Source organism: Dermacentor andersoni, chromosome 10 (genome assembly GCF_023375885.2).
Source record: "Dermacentor andersoni chromosome 10, qqDerAnde1_hic_scaffold, whole genome shotgun sequence".
NCBI lineage: Eukaryota > Metazoa > Arthropoda > Arachnida > Ixodida > Ixodidae > Dermacentor > Dermacentor andersoni.
The window spans coordinates 134640671-134655516 of record NC_092823.1 but is presented as its reverse complement, the minus strand read 5'-3'; the positions used below and the strand labels follow the sequence as shown (position 1 = coordinate 134655516).

Sequence of the window (14846 nt, the reverse complement as noted above, 5' to 3'; positions counted from 1 at the left end):
TGGTTCCGTTGCTTGCTCGCTGGTTTTGGGCGTTTCGTTACCGCTGCTGGAGCGGCATTCGTGTGTACGGTACTCTAATGTGGCTACAGATATCTTTATTATGTTGCCAGGTGATAGAGAGGCCTCAACTGGCAAAAAAACACTTCAAACAAGTAAGCTCACATTGTTTATTATTGTTCAATGGTGAATGAAGCAGGATGCGCCCACAAATTTTGTACAAGCCAGGTGGACTTAATGCTGTCGGGCACTGAGTTTACAACATTGAGTAATACAGACAGACATCTATTTATTCGGATGGAAAGCTTAAATCGAGTGAAGTTTTTCTCATCGTGTTCGGCGCGCCGCCAAAGCTGGTAGAACGAAGCTTCAGACAGCAATATTTTTGCTGGACCAGCGCCTCCTCTATCTAGATGTTTGTGACGTGAACCAAAAACCGCTTGCCCTTCCCTGTCCTTTTTACCATAGAGTTTCCTACAAAATTATAATTCTTGTAGGAAACTCTATGCTTTTTACACCTGTCCACTGGATGGCTGGCTGGATGGATGGATAAGGCTGAACCCTTTAAATCGGGCGGCGCCACACACCACCTAGCCGTGACTAGTAATATATTTTGCACTTAGAGGAGAGTGAAATTTCATTCTTACCTTGATTTTAGCCACCAATGAGATAACCTCCGTTTGGTTATTTCTACCCGCTTAAGGTCTATTTTTCCTGCACCGTCTCTAAGCCCCAATGCTTTGAAGAAGTCCGCCCCGTTGCTTTGAACTGTAGAGTTAAGCCCTTTGCAGAAAAGTATCAGGTGTTCAGCCGTTTCCTCTTCCTCTCTACGTGCACCGCATAACGTGTCTTTCCCTTGGCACTTTACTCGCTTCTTAAGCCGAGACCACACGTACGCTTGCGGACGCGCGCAAGCTCGCGTCCGCGCGCCTAGCGCCTGCCGCGCCTCGCGAGTAATGGCGGTTTGCATCCACAAATACGCGCGACAGCGCGCGCTCACTGGGCTCACTCACAGATGCCTTGGCAGGCGCCGCTTCGTAATTTGTTACGACAGTATTTCAAAATGCTTCAATTTCTATAAACGTAATTGTAATATTTTTATAGTGGTTAGATCAATGCAAAAAAAGGAAAGAAGCATTTTCTTGCATAATATAAATCTGCTTCACTGAGAGTTGAACGTTTCGCGCCGTAGCTGCGTAGCCAGGCGCGCCGACGCGAGTCAACCGAAGCGCGCGATAACAGAGAGGAGCTGTTCCCCGAGATCACGCCGCGTTTCGACGCGTACGAGCCATGCCGCACCGTCTGCGCATGCGTGGGCGCGTGAACGCGAGCTTGCGCGCGTTCGCAAGCGTGCGTGTGGTCTGGGCTTAAGTCCCCAATACTCCCATCCTGGCTTCAAACAACAAAGAGCTTCCCCTAGAATTATCGTAGATATCTTCTTTGGCAATTTCCTGCTTGAAAGTTCTGTATGTTCCCAGTGCGGATTTCGTTTGCATCCCTGTTTTCCACAGATACCTCTCTGTTATTTTAACCTTTTTCTTAACCGATGTTCCTTGGCTTGCTTCCCTGCTGTTGTCCATATATTTGCGTGACAATTTTCTGGTTCGCTTCCTCCATTTTGTGTCAACATTCCTCATGTACAGGTAACTGAAAACTTTCCTTGCCTGCTGCCTTTCCGCCATTTCTCTCAGTCGCTCCTCAAATCCTATCTTGCTGCTAGCTTCCATGCCCTCGAGTGATGTCCACCCATGTCAGCCTACACCCCCTGATTTGGTGTATTTCCGTGTGCTCCCAAAGCGAGCCTACCTACCCCCCCCCCCCCCCCTTGCTTAATTTCCAACCTTATTCGAACCTCTGATCTCATGCACAGGACCGCATTGCCGAAAGTCAGACTAAGGACCATCACTCCTTTCCAAGTCCCACTCGCCACCTCGTACCTTTTGTAATTCCACAGTGCCATATTTTTTATCACAGCTGCATTTCTGCTACCTTTAGTCTTTACATATCTTCCATGTTCAATATGTATTCAGCCTCATTGTTTATCCACACGCCAATATATTTGTACTTATCCACAACATCTAGCGTAACCTCTTGTACCCTATGCTCGCTGCCCTGATTATCATTAAAAATCAGGACTGCCGATTTTTCGTTACTAAACTTTAAACCTAACCTAACTCCCTCTTTACCACAGATGTCCATCAATCCCTGTAAATCTTCCTTGTTGTCTGCCATAAGTACAACGTCGTCCGCGTACATCAGTCCTGTTAATGACTGTTCAATCCATTATCCTTGCTTGAAGAGAACAAAGGGTGAAGCCAAGTCCACTCCACTCTAATTTCGTCTCTAATCCTTGTGGATACAACATGAACAAAGGTGACAGAAGGCACCCTTGCCTAAGCCCCCACTGCGTCTCTATAGACTGAGATACCTTTTTTCCCCGTTTTATAAGAGCCTTGCTACTTTTATAGATATTTTATAAAAGATTGGTTACTCGATCTTCCGCATCTAGTGTGGCCAGTATGTCCCACAAGTCCTCTTGGATTACACTGTCATAGGCTCCCTTGATATCCAGAAGTGCTAGCCATAGGTCCTTTGTTCCTTTTCTGCTATTTCGATACACTGCGTCAATGAGAACAGATTGTCCTCTAACCTACTTTGTTTCCGGAACCCATTTTTGTAGTTCCCCCAGCACCTCCTCGTTTTCCACCTATGCCTGCAGTCTGTCTTTTACAATCTGCATCGCTGCCCTGTAAACCACTGACGTCACTGTTCTGGGACGGTAGTTGTTTATGTCGGCTTTGTCCCCCTTTCCCATATATATCATGTTCATCCTGCTTAGTTTCCACCCATCGGGGGCTTTACTGTCCATTATCGTGTTTCTCACTACCTCTCTTAATGCTTGCTTAGATTTTGGGCCCAATGTCTTTATTAACATAATTGGGATGCCATCAGGTCCTGTCGACGAGCTACAAGGAACCCTCTTCATTGCCCTTAATCACTCGCTTTGTTCAAGTGGAGCCGCTGCACTAACCAGTCTATCCTCGTCTGATGGATTACATGTAACATTTTGTTGTTTACATTTTTCTGTCATCATCGTTCTTATATGTTCCATTGCCTCATCTCCTTCTAACCGAACACCGTGAACTGTAACGATAAACTTCCGCTCCAGGCTCGTCTTATTACTCAAGGAGTTGTGATGTTTCCAAAATTTCTCAGGTGCTTCTTTATCCTTTTTGTTTACTTCTGACAACCATTGGGTCAACTTTCTTCTAACGTTTTCATTGATCAAATGGGATGCTTCCCTTCTACAATTTAAGAAGTTATACCATTTTCTGTCTACTTCAGCTTCTGGTTCACCTCTCTGCTTAGAATATCTGTGTTCCCTGGATGCTTCTCGACGTTCCTCTATGGCCTTCTTAACTTCCTGATCCCACCAGCTATTGGGTATCCGCCTTTTCCCTTTACGCCTGACTCGTACCTTAGCAAGCTCTAACTCAAATAGCCCTGTTAAATTTGCGCATGTCCATTATATTTTAGTATCCTCAGAAATTACTTCCTCAATTTGTTGGGTTACTACTCCAGCTCCTTTTCCCAATAAAAAATCTCATCTGGTTGTTCATCTTGTCTCCTTCCTACTTTCGTTTAACTTCTAAAAGTCATCTTGACGCGTTTGTGATCACTACCCAGATCTCTGGAGCCATATTAATCTACGTTCACTAGCCTATCATACATACTATGTGACATTAGTGCATAATATCTCGTCGACTGCAGGCTCTCTACCTCCAATGTTATGTGCCCTTCACACTTCTCAGCGCTGTTACGTACAACTAACTCATGCCTTTCACGCATATCCAGCAGCATGTTGCCTGTTGAGCCTGTGTACCCGTTTACATATTCTATGTGTGTGTTCGTGTTTCCTAGTGTAATTACCCCGCACCCTCCTCCTAGCTCATTAATTAATGTCTCTTGCTATGCATTCTGCGCCATTTCTTTGTTTTCCTCTTTGACATTTCTCCCTGCTCACAGGTATACAAATCCAAGGACTGTCTGCTCCCCTGCCACTTTCCCTTTTATCCATAAATGTTCCTTGCATTTTGCTTTGAACCTTTGCCAATAAGTACCTTTATGGATGAATGTCCCAGTTCCACCCCCCTTCCTGCTGCCCTCAGTTCTGTTGCAATATTCCCAAGCATATTCAGGATTACAAGGTGGTTGCTCCATGTCCCTAAGATGTGTCTCCACAAACACGCATACCGTCAGCTCCTCCTGCCTTAACTGTTCGTCTATATTCTCCCACTTCATCCTATTCCTGCCACTTTGCATGTTAATATACCCTATGTATGAATTACTTTGGAACTTGTGCTTGCGTCTATTTCTTCTCCTACAGATTGTACGTTTCCTGAATCTTTTGGCCTCCCCGGGTCTACCTTTGTCTACACTGGTGGCCTCAGTGCTCTGGGTCCCCCCGAGAAAGCTGTTGCTTGGCGGCCTATCCTACTACCTACCCTCCTGCCTGTGGCATCACTGTAGTGAACGCCATTCTGTACAAAAGGGTTGAAGCCAGGCTAGTACATATCCTAGTTTACCTCCATTACGCCGTACCCAAGTCGTCTGCTCAGACCCCTAATGACACTGTTAGCCTCAACAACACTCCTTTCCCTCCCGCTAGATTGCCCTGGACCTCTGAGATTGTGCATATGGTCACGTGCACCTTCGCAGATACCTCTTTGAACCTCTGAGTTTACGCAACCCAACTTCTTACTGTCTCTTGAAGTTCTGGTTCCTTTCCTTAAGCACATCGTTGAGACCAGCATGGATAACGACAAGGTACTCGTCCTCTATGTTGTCCCATACCACCTCCTGAGCTTTGGCCATTGCGTCAGCCATGCACTTCCCAGACTGGGCCTCCACCTTCACCCGCCTTTCTGCCTTCACTCTTGTAAAGACCCCCTTCTCAACCCTCGCTACGTTGAAGTTCCCTACCATCAGTACCCTCCTTCGTTCGACTCATTCGCCGCTAGCCTGGGATTTCTGCCCTCCAGTTTGCGCTAGCTGGCCCTCCACCCGCTGTCCGCCACCGTCACGCGGCAACGGGCTCGCTGCTGCTCGTCCCGCCTCACATGAAGCCTGCTGCACTACATCACTGTAGCGTTGTGGAGCCCTCGGGCTGCCGCCAGCTCCCGTGTGCGGTTCCACTGCCCCTAGGTGTCCCTTCCTGCCATGTCCCTTTGTTCTCATTACGTGCCTCTGCCTGAGACTCCGCGCTGTCCTCGCTCTCCGCCTGACGCTGCTCTGAACCGGGATTACGACGCGCCGCCTGCGCCATTAGCGCCTCCACCCGCTCTTCCCAGCCGCTCTTCCAGCTCGGCCTGCTTTTCCAGTTTTCCTTTAAGCTCGCTAGCTATTCGCTGTAGCAGGTTGGCCTTACTTAGTACCCTCCCTCTCAAGCTATTCGACGACCTGAGTTTTTAGCCTGGAGCCAATGGCCATGTGCCACTGGGCATTTGCCACTGGGTATGTGCCGCTCTTCAGTGAACTTTTGACGCCAACTTGGGTCACAGTGTATACGTGCCGCTGGTACACGCGGACTTCACGGCCGCGCCGTCAGAATACGCATCGTGTCAGGGGGAAGTATGAAAGGATTACGGCTGAAGTACACGCCTCACACATGACCCGTTTCGGCTGTCTGCATACTTCATCGTAGATGCGTTCTGCCCGAATTTTTAGAGCGCAGCTCTCAGTCCCCGTTCCTGCATTTCGCGTCGGCATCCCTCGGCGTCCCTCGGCGTAACCGAGCGAACGAGCACAGCGAAGGATGAAAGAAGGAACTCGGGGCGCAGCGGGGGATGAAATACGGTGACAGCGAAGAGAGCGTGAGGAGGAAAGTACAGGAGGAGGTTGCAGCAGAACCATGAGGCGGAAAGCAGAGGGGCAGGGCACGGCGAAAGCTTGAGGAGAAAAGCCTAGTGCCACGAATTACGGGCTCTGCGGTGACTACCACTACGAGATGGCGCCAGAGTAGTGCGCCGTCGTCTCTTCACCGATGCCATTCGGCGAGCATGCAAACAAAGCACTGCATGAGCGCCGGTCTGCCTGCGGCGGCTGCTGTGACTCGCGCCCGCGTATCACGCATGTCCTGCTCTCGTGATCTTCCACACACACACACACACACATATATATTTATATATATATATATATATATATATATATATATATATATATATATATATATATATATATATATATATATATATATATATATATACATATAGCTAGGCAGTCGCGCCACACTTCGCTCCGTTTGCATTGTGCCCCACGAGACAGATTGTCCGCGACAGCCAATATATCGCGAAGCGGAAACACGCACAGAGCTGTGCTTAAATTTCGCATTAGGGAGTATCGTAATCGTCGGTGAATATTCTAAAGCGATGCTTTTTTCGCTACCGTTCTATGGTTTCGTCTGGGTCGGTCGGTCGCTTGTCGGGTTCTTGCCTAGGGGATTTGCATTCACTTAAAAAACAATAAAGCTAATCCGGCGGTGCAATTGGAACCGCGGGCCCCCTGAGCACAGCAGCCCGATGTTCTAACCACTACCGCAGGTACTGTTCTCTCGTGCCAACGCCAACTAGCTCTTTGTGATCATTGCTAACACCCAGAGTGGCCAAGAAGTTGACCAAGAAGTAGAAAGTACTTATCGTGCAAGGAAGCTTTCTTTTTGAAAAAAAAGAAAAAGAGACGGTGTAGTGCTAACGTCAAACAGCTCTTTTAAATGATTGCCGCTTGTTCATAATGTTTATGATTTCCAAACTAGAGAACATATCCACAAGGGGGAACTGGCTAAGAAGGGGCAGGTGCATTTAAAATAAATAAGAAATAATGGACAACTACAAGCTTATATACTATTTGGCGCATTGCGTGGCACGGTTACGCGAGAGCACATGCGCACGCCAGTTTCCTTTAGGTCAGAAATCCAGGTATATAGGTGACGCATGGCGTCACCTAGATACCAACGTGTGCGCTGGATCTGCATATTGTTTTTTCCTCGAGTGACCATCTCACCCTTGAAAACTGCTCCAGCGACTGTCGTCTTCTTGTTCCAGTCTGTGATGGTGTCTAGAAGCGTACGGTGAGGGGCTAGTTGGTATGACATTATGAGAACAAAGAAAAACTGCGCTAAAAAGGACAAGACAGAGAAAGAACCACACGACACAGGCGCAGCACTACCACCTGTGATGGTGGTAGTGCTGCGCCAGAAGCCGAGCGCCTTCTGTCACGCGTCATGCTGATGCACACTATCGGCGCACTCAACCACCATTCAATCCAAGCCACAAATGACGTGTTATCGGCCTTACTTCTTTAGTCGCACGTGGGTATAGCTAACGTCGGCATGTTTCTTCGCGTCGCTTCGCCGTGGAATGATATGGAGCTGCACGGCTGGTTTCAAGCTGGAAGCCAAAGACCGTGATGACGCAGACTTGGTGAGGCGACTATCAATGCGTAGCGGTCAGCGACGGTAGTGATGATGCCTACTCTGAACAGGTCGGGTGAGCCACTTTATTTTTATAGAGGTAGCAATTATATGGACACTCCAGGCACATTTCTGCCGTCGGCGCAGCCGTGAGGTTCCGTATAAATTCCAAGGGCAATAAGATTACCGCTGCGTGCATAGTGAAAGCGTGCGAGGCTGAGCCGGCGATCGCGGCTCAATCTTGCGCACACAAGCGAGGAAAGCGGGAAGGAAGCGCGCCGTCTTACATCGCGCGCAGAGCTCCGGATGCAGGTAAGGGAGGGGGGGGGGGGGTGTTCAACTCCAGGGGTGCCTGGGTGGCCGCGCGGGCAAGGCTCCGCAATACTTCGGGGCGAGGGTAGGGAGGGGGTGCGTTCTAATCCGGGCCACTGTATCTTGAATGCCGTCAGCGACAGGGACGGAGTCCACCGTGAGCTGTGTTTTCGCGGCTTGGCGTTGATGCGAGAGGCAGCATGAGGGTCAATTCTCTCGCTGCTGCTGCCGCGCTTTCTCACTCCAGCGTTTTCACAGCGAGTTTCCGCGGTCATCGAGTGAGATGTGTTCATGTTTGCTTGGGCGCGTGTGACACCATGCTTGTTAATTTATTTAGTATGCCTATGCTTACCAGTTTAAACGGCCAAAAACTACTATCATTACTTCGTGTAGCTGTCCACTAATTTGCTATTGCAATCGATGCTTTGCCTTTCGCGCGAAAGTGCGACTTTCTTTTACGTTTAATGACTCTAGGTTCAGTTATTGACTGCAAATAAAGAGCCTTTATAGTTCCTGATTGTGTAGAAGCTGTACGTTTATCACAATGATGAATGCTGTTTCAAAGTATCAGTATTTTATGTGAGCTTACAATGGCAAGACCGAGAGCGCCTATTAACAGACATTTCCTTTTTAATATTTCTATTTCGAACCTAGATAGTTCGCGGAAAATTTTCCCCGAGTAATTATCGCAACCTCCAACTTCGCATGAAACTCCGCCATAAAACGTGCGAACATTATGCGAGTAAATTGGCAAACTACCGTATGGACGACGTCGCCATGTGAGAACGAACGCGCATCTGTCCCTTCAAGTGTCATGATACTGATAGTCATCGCCGCTTTCCCACTGTAGCTGGGTTCAAAGCAATCTTGAGCAGTGTGCCCCTGCCAGGTGCATGGTCAATTTTGCCAACGCATCATTGGGGGAGAGGAGGGACGCGTCTCATACATACTGCTACTGTGTATTATTTTTGCCTTCATGTCCCTGCCTTTTCGTTACACGAATTAAGCGTTTTCGTCATGGCAAGAAAACAAAAATGAGAAGAAAAATTAAACTAAGAAAAGTAGTTTTCTCGAAACACAGTCGCCGCTTCCATTCAATCTGTTAAAAGGTCTTTCACCAAGGTCAACGGGAAATTTTGGTGGTACACTGAAAGTCATGAAGCGCCATCTAAGCAGCGTTTTCCCGCGTAAATTTTCAAATTGATTCAAAAACAGCAGAAATACGATCAATTGAAGTATAGCGCCCGTCGCTGTCGCTCTCCCTTGTCCGCGTCACCTAAGCGCCATGGTCCCAATAAACAAAATATTTCTTCAGCATATTGCCATGAGGCACTGTCAACATATAGATGCTCTCTTTATGCCTGGAATAAACAAGCAACATTGTATGACATTTTACGGCACGTACTGTAAATATCACTTTCCTTGAAGGACACCACACGGCGCCCGACCTCAGAGGCCATGCATCATTAAAACGCAATAACCATAGTGGCTACTTTAATCCAAGGGCGGCGCCACCATACGGGCGACGCTGCTAATTTCGGGGTGAGTCTTAGTCTTAGTTTTCGTGGCCGGTTGCATAGAGTTGGGAATGTGAATGACTAGCACGGCTTGTACACTGACACGAGCTCACCCGTTTTATATAAGGGCCAATGACGATCACCATCATCATCACCTACATCCACTTTTTAGCGAGAGACTTGGGAAGGTTGACAAATGTTTTTCAAAGCGCAAACAAAAAACACGGCACAAAAGGAAGGTCATTCACAGGACAAACGCATGTCTGTGAATTACCTTCCTCTTGTGCAGTGTTCCTTATTTGCGCATTGAAAAATGTATGTCAATTATGCACCAATTAGGCCCACAGAGAGTTCTTCTAAGCCATATATTTCTTGGGAAGATTGATAACGCATAAGTAAGAATAACCACAGTGATGCCGAATAAGAATTGGTATGTGGCCACCGGCAGGATGGTAAATAAAACTCATACTATTTAAGGACATTAGGGTTGTCTATGAACCTAATATTATGAAGGAGTATTGTAGCAATTACCCATTAGCTACATCCTCATAGAAGTCGTGCCACGCAGCAAAAAGGAGAGCAGCACTTTCGTCTGAATGTCTACAGCAGCCCGTCCAAAAAGGGCCTAACACACAATTTCGAAGATTTAATTAATTAAACGATGACCATCGCGGGCGACAACAGGCTCGTCATCGGAGGTGACTTCAACGCTTCACACACGCAGTGGGGATATGGACACTCGTCCAAGAAGGGAAAAGATCTGGCCGATCTCATAGAAAAGGCCGGCCTAACGCTTCTCAACGAGCCGGCCTCACACACCAGAGTGGGTGCGGGCCCCCATAGGGACACCACACCAGACCTAACGCTATGCAAGAGAGCCGGGATAATCACCTGGGAGAACACCTTCGAGGACCTGGGGAGCGATCACAGGATACTCAGTATAACCCTAGGAGAGGCCCGCGTCACGAAGGGAATAAAACATAAGTTCCGGCTGGTAGACTGGGACAAATTCCGTAAAATCAGAGATGAAAAAGAACAGGGATCCATAAGAAACATAGAAGAATGGAACGGGGAGCTGCTACGAGACGCAGAAAAGGCCACGACCAAGATGGAGTGGGACGACTGGGGGGCTCGACACGAACACGAAGACGACGACAACGGTGGTGGTCACTCTCCGTGGATGGACAGCAGGCTCGCGCACCTCGTACAAGCCAAACAATCCACCCAAAAACGTCTGCAATGGCAAAAACACAATAGAAATCTAAGGCGCGAAATCGCGGAACTAAACAAGAACATCGAAGCACACTGCCCCCAGTTACGCAATCAGGATTGGGACGAGGTATGCGACGCCATGTACGGCAACATCAACACGGGCAAGACATGGAAAATCCTCAAGCACCTGCTCGACCCGTCGGGAACGAAGACAGCGGCGAAAGCGGAAATCACCAAGCTCAGACAACAAAGGAAACATCCGTGAAATAGGTGACGAAATCGTCAAGCTGTACTTTGAGAGACCTCCAGCCGTTGAACACCGGAACTACTCGGGCTCTCCGAACGAGGACCTCGACAGAGATTTCTCCCAGCAAGAAATCAAGGCGGTCCTGCAGACCATCAAGACGAAGTCGGCTCCAGGCCCCGACAATGTGACCGTCAAGAGGCTCCGGAACCTGGACGACCAGGCAACGAGCCGCTTGGCAGGCTACACACCCCGCAGCCCACGCCTCCATCGCCAAGAGAGCGTTTGCTGCCCTTCTCGACTTTTTTGTCGAAACTCAACTGAGAGCGCGGCTATAAGCCCCGCATTGCTTCTTCTTTTTCAACCCTCTTGCCTTTTTTTTCTTTTTTTTTTCTCCGCTCTCTTTCATTCTCTCTTAATCTTTTCCTTCCCACTTCCCCTACCCTGTGCAGTGCTGTTGAGGTGTCCTCCTTTGAGAGACAGTTACGGCACTGCACTTCTCTCTTCCCTTCACCCTTATAATCACTACACACACACACACAGGCTACACACACCAACGAGTGCTGGCGGAACGGCGGGATACCCGACGAATGGAAGAGGTCCGACGTGATCCTCATCCCCAAGCCGGGTAAATCCTTAGAAATACAGAACATGCGGCCGATCTCTCTCACATCCTGCGTTGGTAAAGTGATGGAGCACGCTTGCCTGAGTAGAGGTAACGGCTACCTGGAGTCAAACGACCTGTACCACAGCAAAACGATTGGCTTCAGAAGAGGGCTCTCTACCCAAGACGCCATGATACAACTCAAGGAGCAAGTCATAGACACCACGGGGCGGGGCTTGAGGGCAATACTTGGACTTGATCTAAAGAAGGCCTTCGACAGGGTCAAGCACACGGTCATCCTCGACAGAATCGCGCAACTAGGCCTGGGCGAACGAACGTATAATATCCGAAATTTCCTTACGGGAAGAACAGTCAGAATCAGACTGGACGAGGAGGAGAGTATCCAGGTGGACATGGGCAGCGCTGGCACACCGCAAGGGTCCGTCGTGTCACCGATGCTCTTCAACCTCGTCATGATCGGACTATCGGAAAAACTGGAGCGAATAGAAGGCATTAATCACACCGTTTATGGAGACGACATTACGATTTGGACCACGAATGACACAAATGAGGGCGATATGGAGAAGAGACTTCAAGTGGCGGTGGAGGCAATCGAAAATTATCTGGAGGGCACGGAACTAGAATGCTCGCCGGAGAAATCGGAACTGCAGCTCTACGGCCCCAGGAGGCTCGGCAAACCGTCCAGAGACGTAGCGGAACTACACAAAAAGGGAATCAGATTAACCACAAGAAAAGGCACGGAGATACCCATGGTCCAAGAGATTAGAGTTCTGGGTCTCTGGATCGAAACCAGGGGAACAAACACGGAAACTATAACACGCCTGGAAAAGAAAGTCACGGCGACCATTCGGCTAACACAGAAAGTCTCCAACAACAGGAGGGGCATTAAGGAAACGTCGTACGGCTCGTTCAGGCCTTCACGATCAGCCACGTCGCGTACGTGGCGGTGTTCGTCCACTGGAACAAGGCTGAGAAAGACAAGATCGACGCGCTCATTAGAAAAACGTACAGAACAGCACTTGGTCTCCCCCAATACACAAGAAATGAAAAGTTACTACAACTCGGGGTACATAGCACGCTAGAGGAAATCGCGGAAGCACAGAGGATAGCGCAACTCGAATGGCTCTCCGGAACCAAGGCGGGCGAGAAATCATGAAAAAGATAGACATAAACTACCACAGAATGAACGGCCCCAAGACGCAGATTCACCCAGACCTCCGAACCGCAAAAAACGCGGAAAATATCCCGAAGAACATGCACCCCGTGCACAATGTCGAGAGAAGAAAATGCCGCACGAAAATGATTCTCAAAAACCACGGCGCGCGGGAGGGGGTGCTCTTCGTAGATGCCGCGCGGTACCCCCGAAACCGGGACGACAATGGTGGTGTCGACGCTGACAAAGGTAGCTCCCTCTTCGCAATGGCGGTCGTATGCACGAAAGGAAAGACCGTGACTGTGGGCTCCGTAAGGACCAGATCGTCGGAGGCAGCGGAAGAAACGGCAATCGCATTGGCTGTAATCAACGGTCGGCAACAATACAGAACAAAAATCAGCGACTCCAAGACGGCAATTAGGAACTTCACAAAGGGCTGGGTCTCCACCGAAGCGGCCAAAATCCTGAACTGCAGAGCAGAAAACTTTAAGAATGGCAAAATTACACCCAAATACCTCAAATGGATCCCGGCACATATGGGAGAAGTAACCATGAATGCCCCTCCCAACCTCAACGAGAAGGGCCACCGAGCCGCGCGAACTAACCCACCGCGCCACGGACAATGACGGCCCAACACTCCGCAACCCCCGGGGAAGTGGGAAGGACTGCGGCGGAGGCGATGGAGAAGACGGAGGAGGCGACGACGACGAAGAAGCGATAAAAGACGACAGGGACAGACTGGTCACGTACCACGACATACCAACACACTACACGAAACAAAGAGAAGCACACCCACAACCCCACAAACAACTTGAAAGGTCTCAAGAAACAGATTGGAGAAGGTTGCAAACCAGAACGTTCCGAAACCCAGTACACCTAAACAGAATAAATTCAACACAATACCCAGATGCGAGCTGCAAGCTCTGCAGCACGAACACGCAGTCATGGCACGCATCTTATGGAAGTGCACACAGATCAGATCAGTGTATGTAGAGGACAAGATAGAACCGGACCTTCTCGAGGAGCGATGGCTAAGCGCTCTGACTAGCTCGGAACTACCCGGCCAATTATGGGCTATCCAGCGGGCCCGGGCAGTGGTGGAAAGGCTATGCCTCACCGCACATATGCCGGGTGGCCTCAGCCAGGGCTGGCAACCTCGCAGATCCTTTTCCCGTTAAAGTTCTTTCCGTCCGTCCGTAGCAATTACCGCCGCCACGTTTCAAAGGTTCACTTATCACCGCGTCCATCACCATCATTATTCCTGAAAGAGCTAGATCACACTTGTTTATCAGTAAAGGCTGGTGAGCGGGTATCCTCAGTCTATAGCCTTCCTATTTCAGCGTACCTCATAGCGGCTTTGATATACGGCAAGGTGGTGGTCGCTGTCAGCGAACTAGGAGCAGTAGGGACTGGATGCACGTTTCAGAATACGGGGGCAGGTACGTAACTTGCTGGTCTATATTGCAGAGTCGAGAGTGCGGATGACTTCAGCATTTAAATTATCAGAGCACGCACGTGTAGTACATTTGTTTTTATACAGTGGGGAGACAAACGGGGTGTCAGAATATTGAAAACGCTCGAATAACAAATAAAATATTGTCTTATTAGATTCGGTCCTCGAATAGAACAGTCACTTTTCTATGTGGTTCACAAATTGAACAGTAACTGTTCAAAAAATCCGAATATTTTCGAAATAGCTTTCGAATATTTTACGCCGTCGACTGCATACGATCACACATTAAACAAAAATGTCAACTTTCATCACATCAACAGTGGACGTTACGTACTAGAGCACACTGCTTTGCTTAACCAGATGTCTTCCTACTAAACGCGATCACTCAATAAAATATAGTTTCAATCGGCCATTCCGCCATGGGAACTGTTCGCTACTATTTATACATGTAGCAGACAGCACGCATTACCGATTTAGTGATGAAGGTCTGTGCGTATACTGACTAGCACAACAAGGCTGCCTCTCTAAGCTTCATATGATAATGTATGACCACGTATGGTCTAAGGAGCACCCTAGCTGGCGAGCAAACTGCAAAGTTGTTCCTAACACTCCCTTTTGCCTTTAATAAAGCAGGTTTTATAAGTGCAGCGTAATGGTTAACTTCCTAATGTGAGGAACAAGTTAAGGAAATTGTTTCATAGTAATGGCGATAAGGTTGTACGTAATTCGAAAGCTATTCGATATTCGATTCTATTCTGGCACTATTCGATCAAAATTCGATTAGGTCTAAAAAATTACTGTTCGCACGTCCCTAGAAACTAACAGTAAAATAAAAAAAGCGGCTGCGAAGTACATTTCTATCCGT

At 48.5% G+C, this 14846-nt stretch overlaps 2 pseudogenes; both read right to left on the bottom strand.

The window, feature by feature from the left end:
* Window positions 1-640: 640 nt before the first annotated feature.
* Window positions 641-2253, bottom strand: LOC126545164 (uncharacterized; annotated as a pseudogene).
* A 2177-nt stretch (window positions 2254-4430) lies between these two features.
* LOC126543722 (uncharacterized) lies at window positions 4431-5235 on the bottom strand (annotated as a pseudogene).
* Window positions 5236-14846: the final 9611 nt, after the last annotated feature.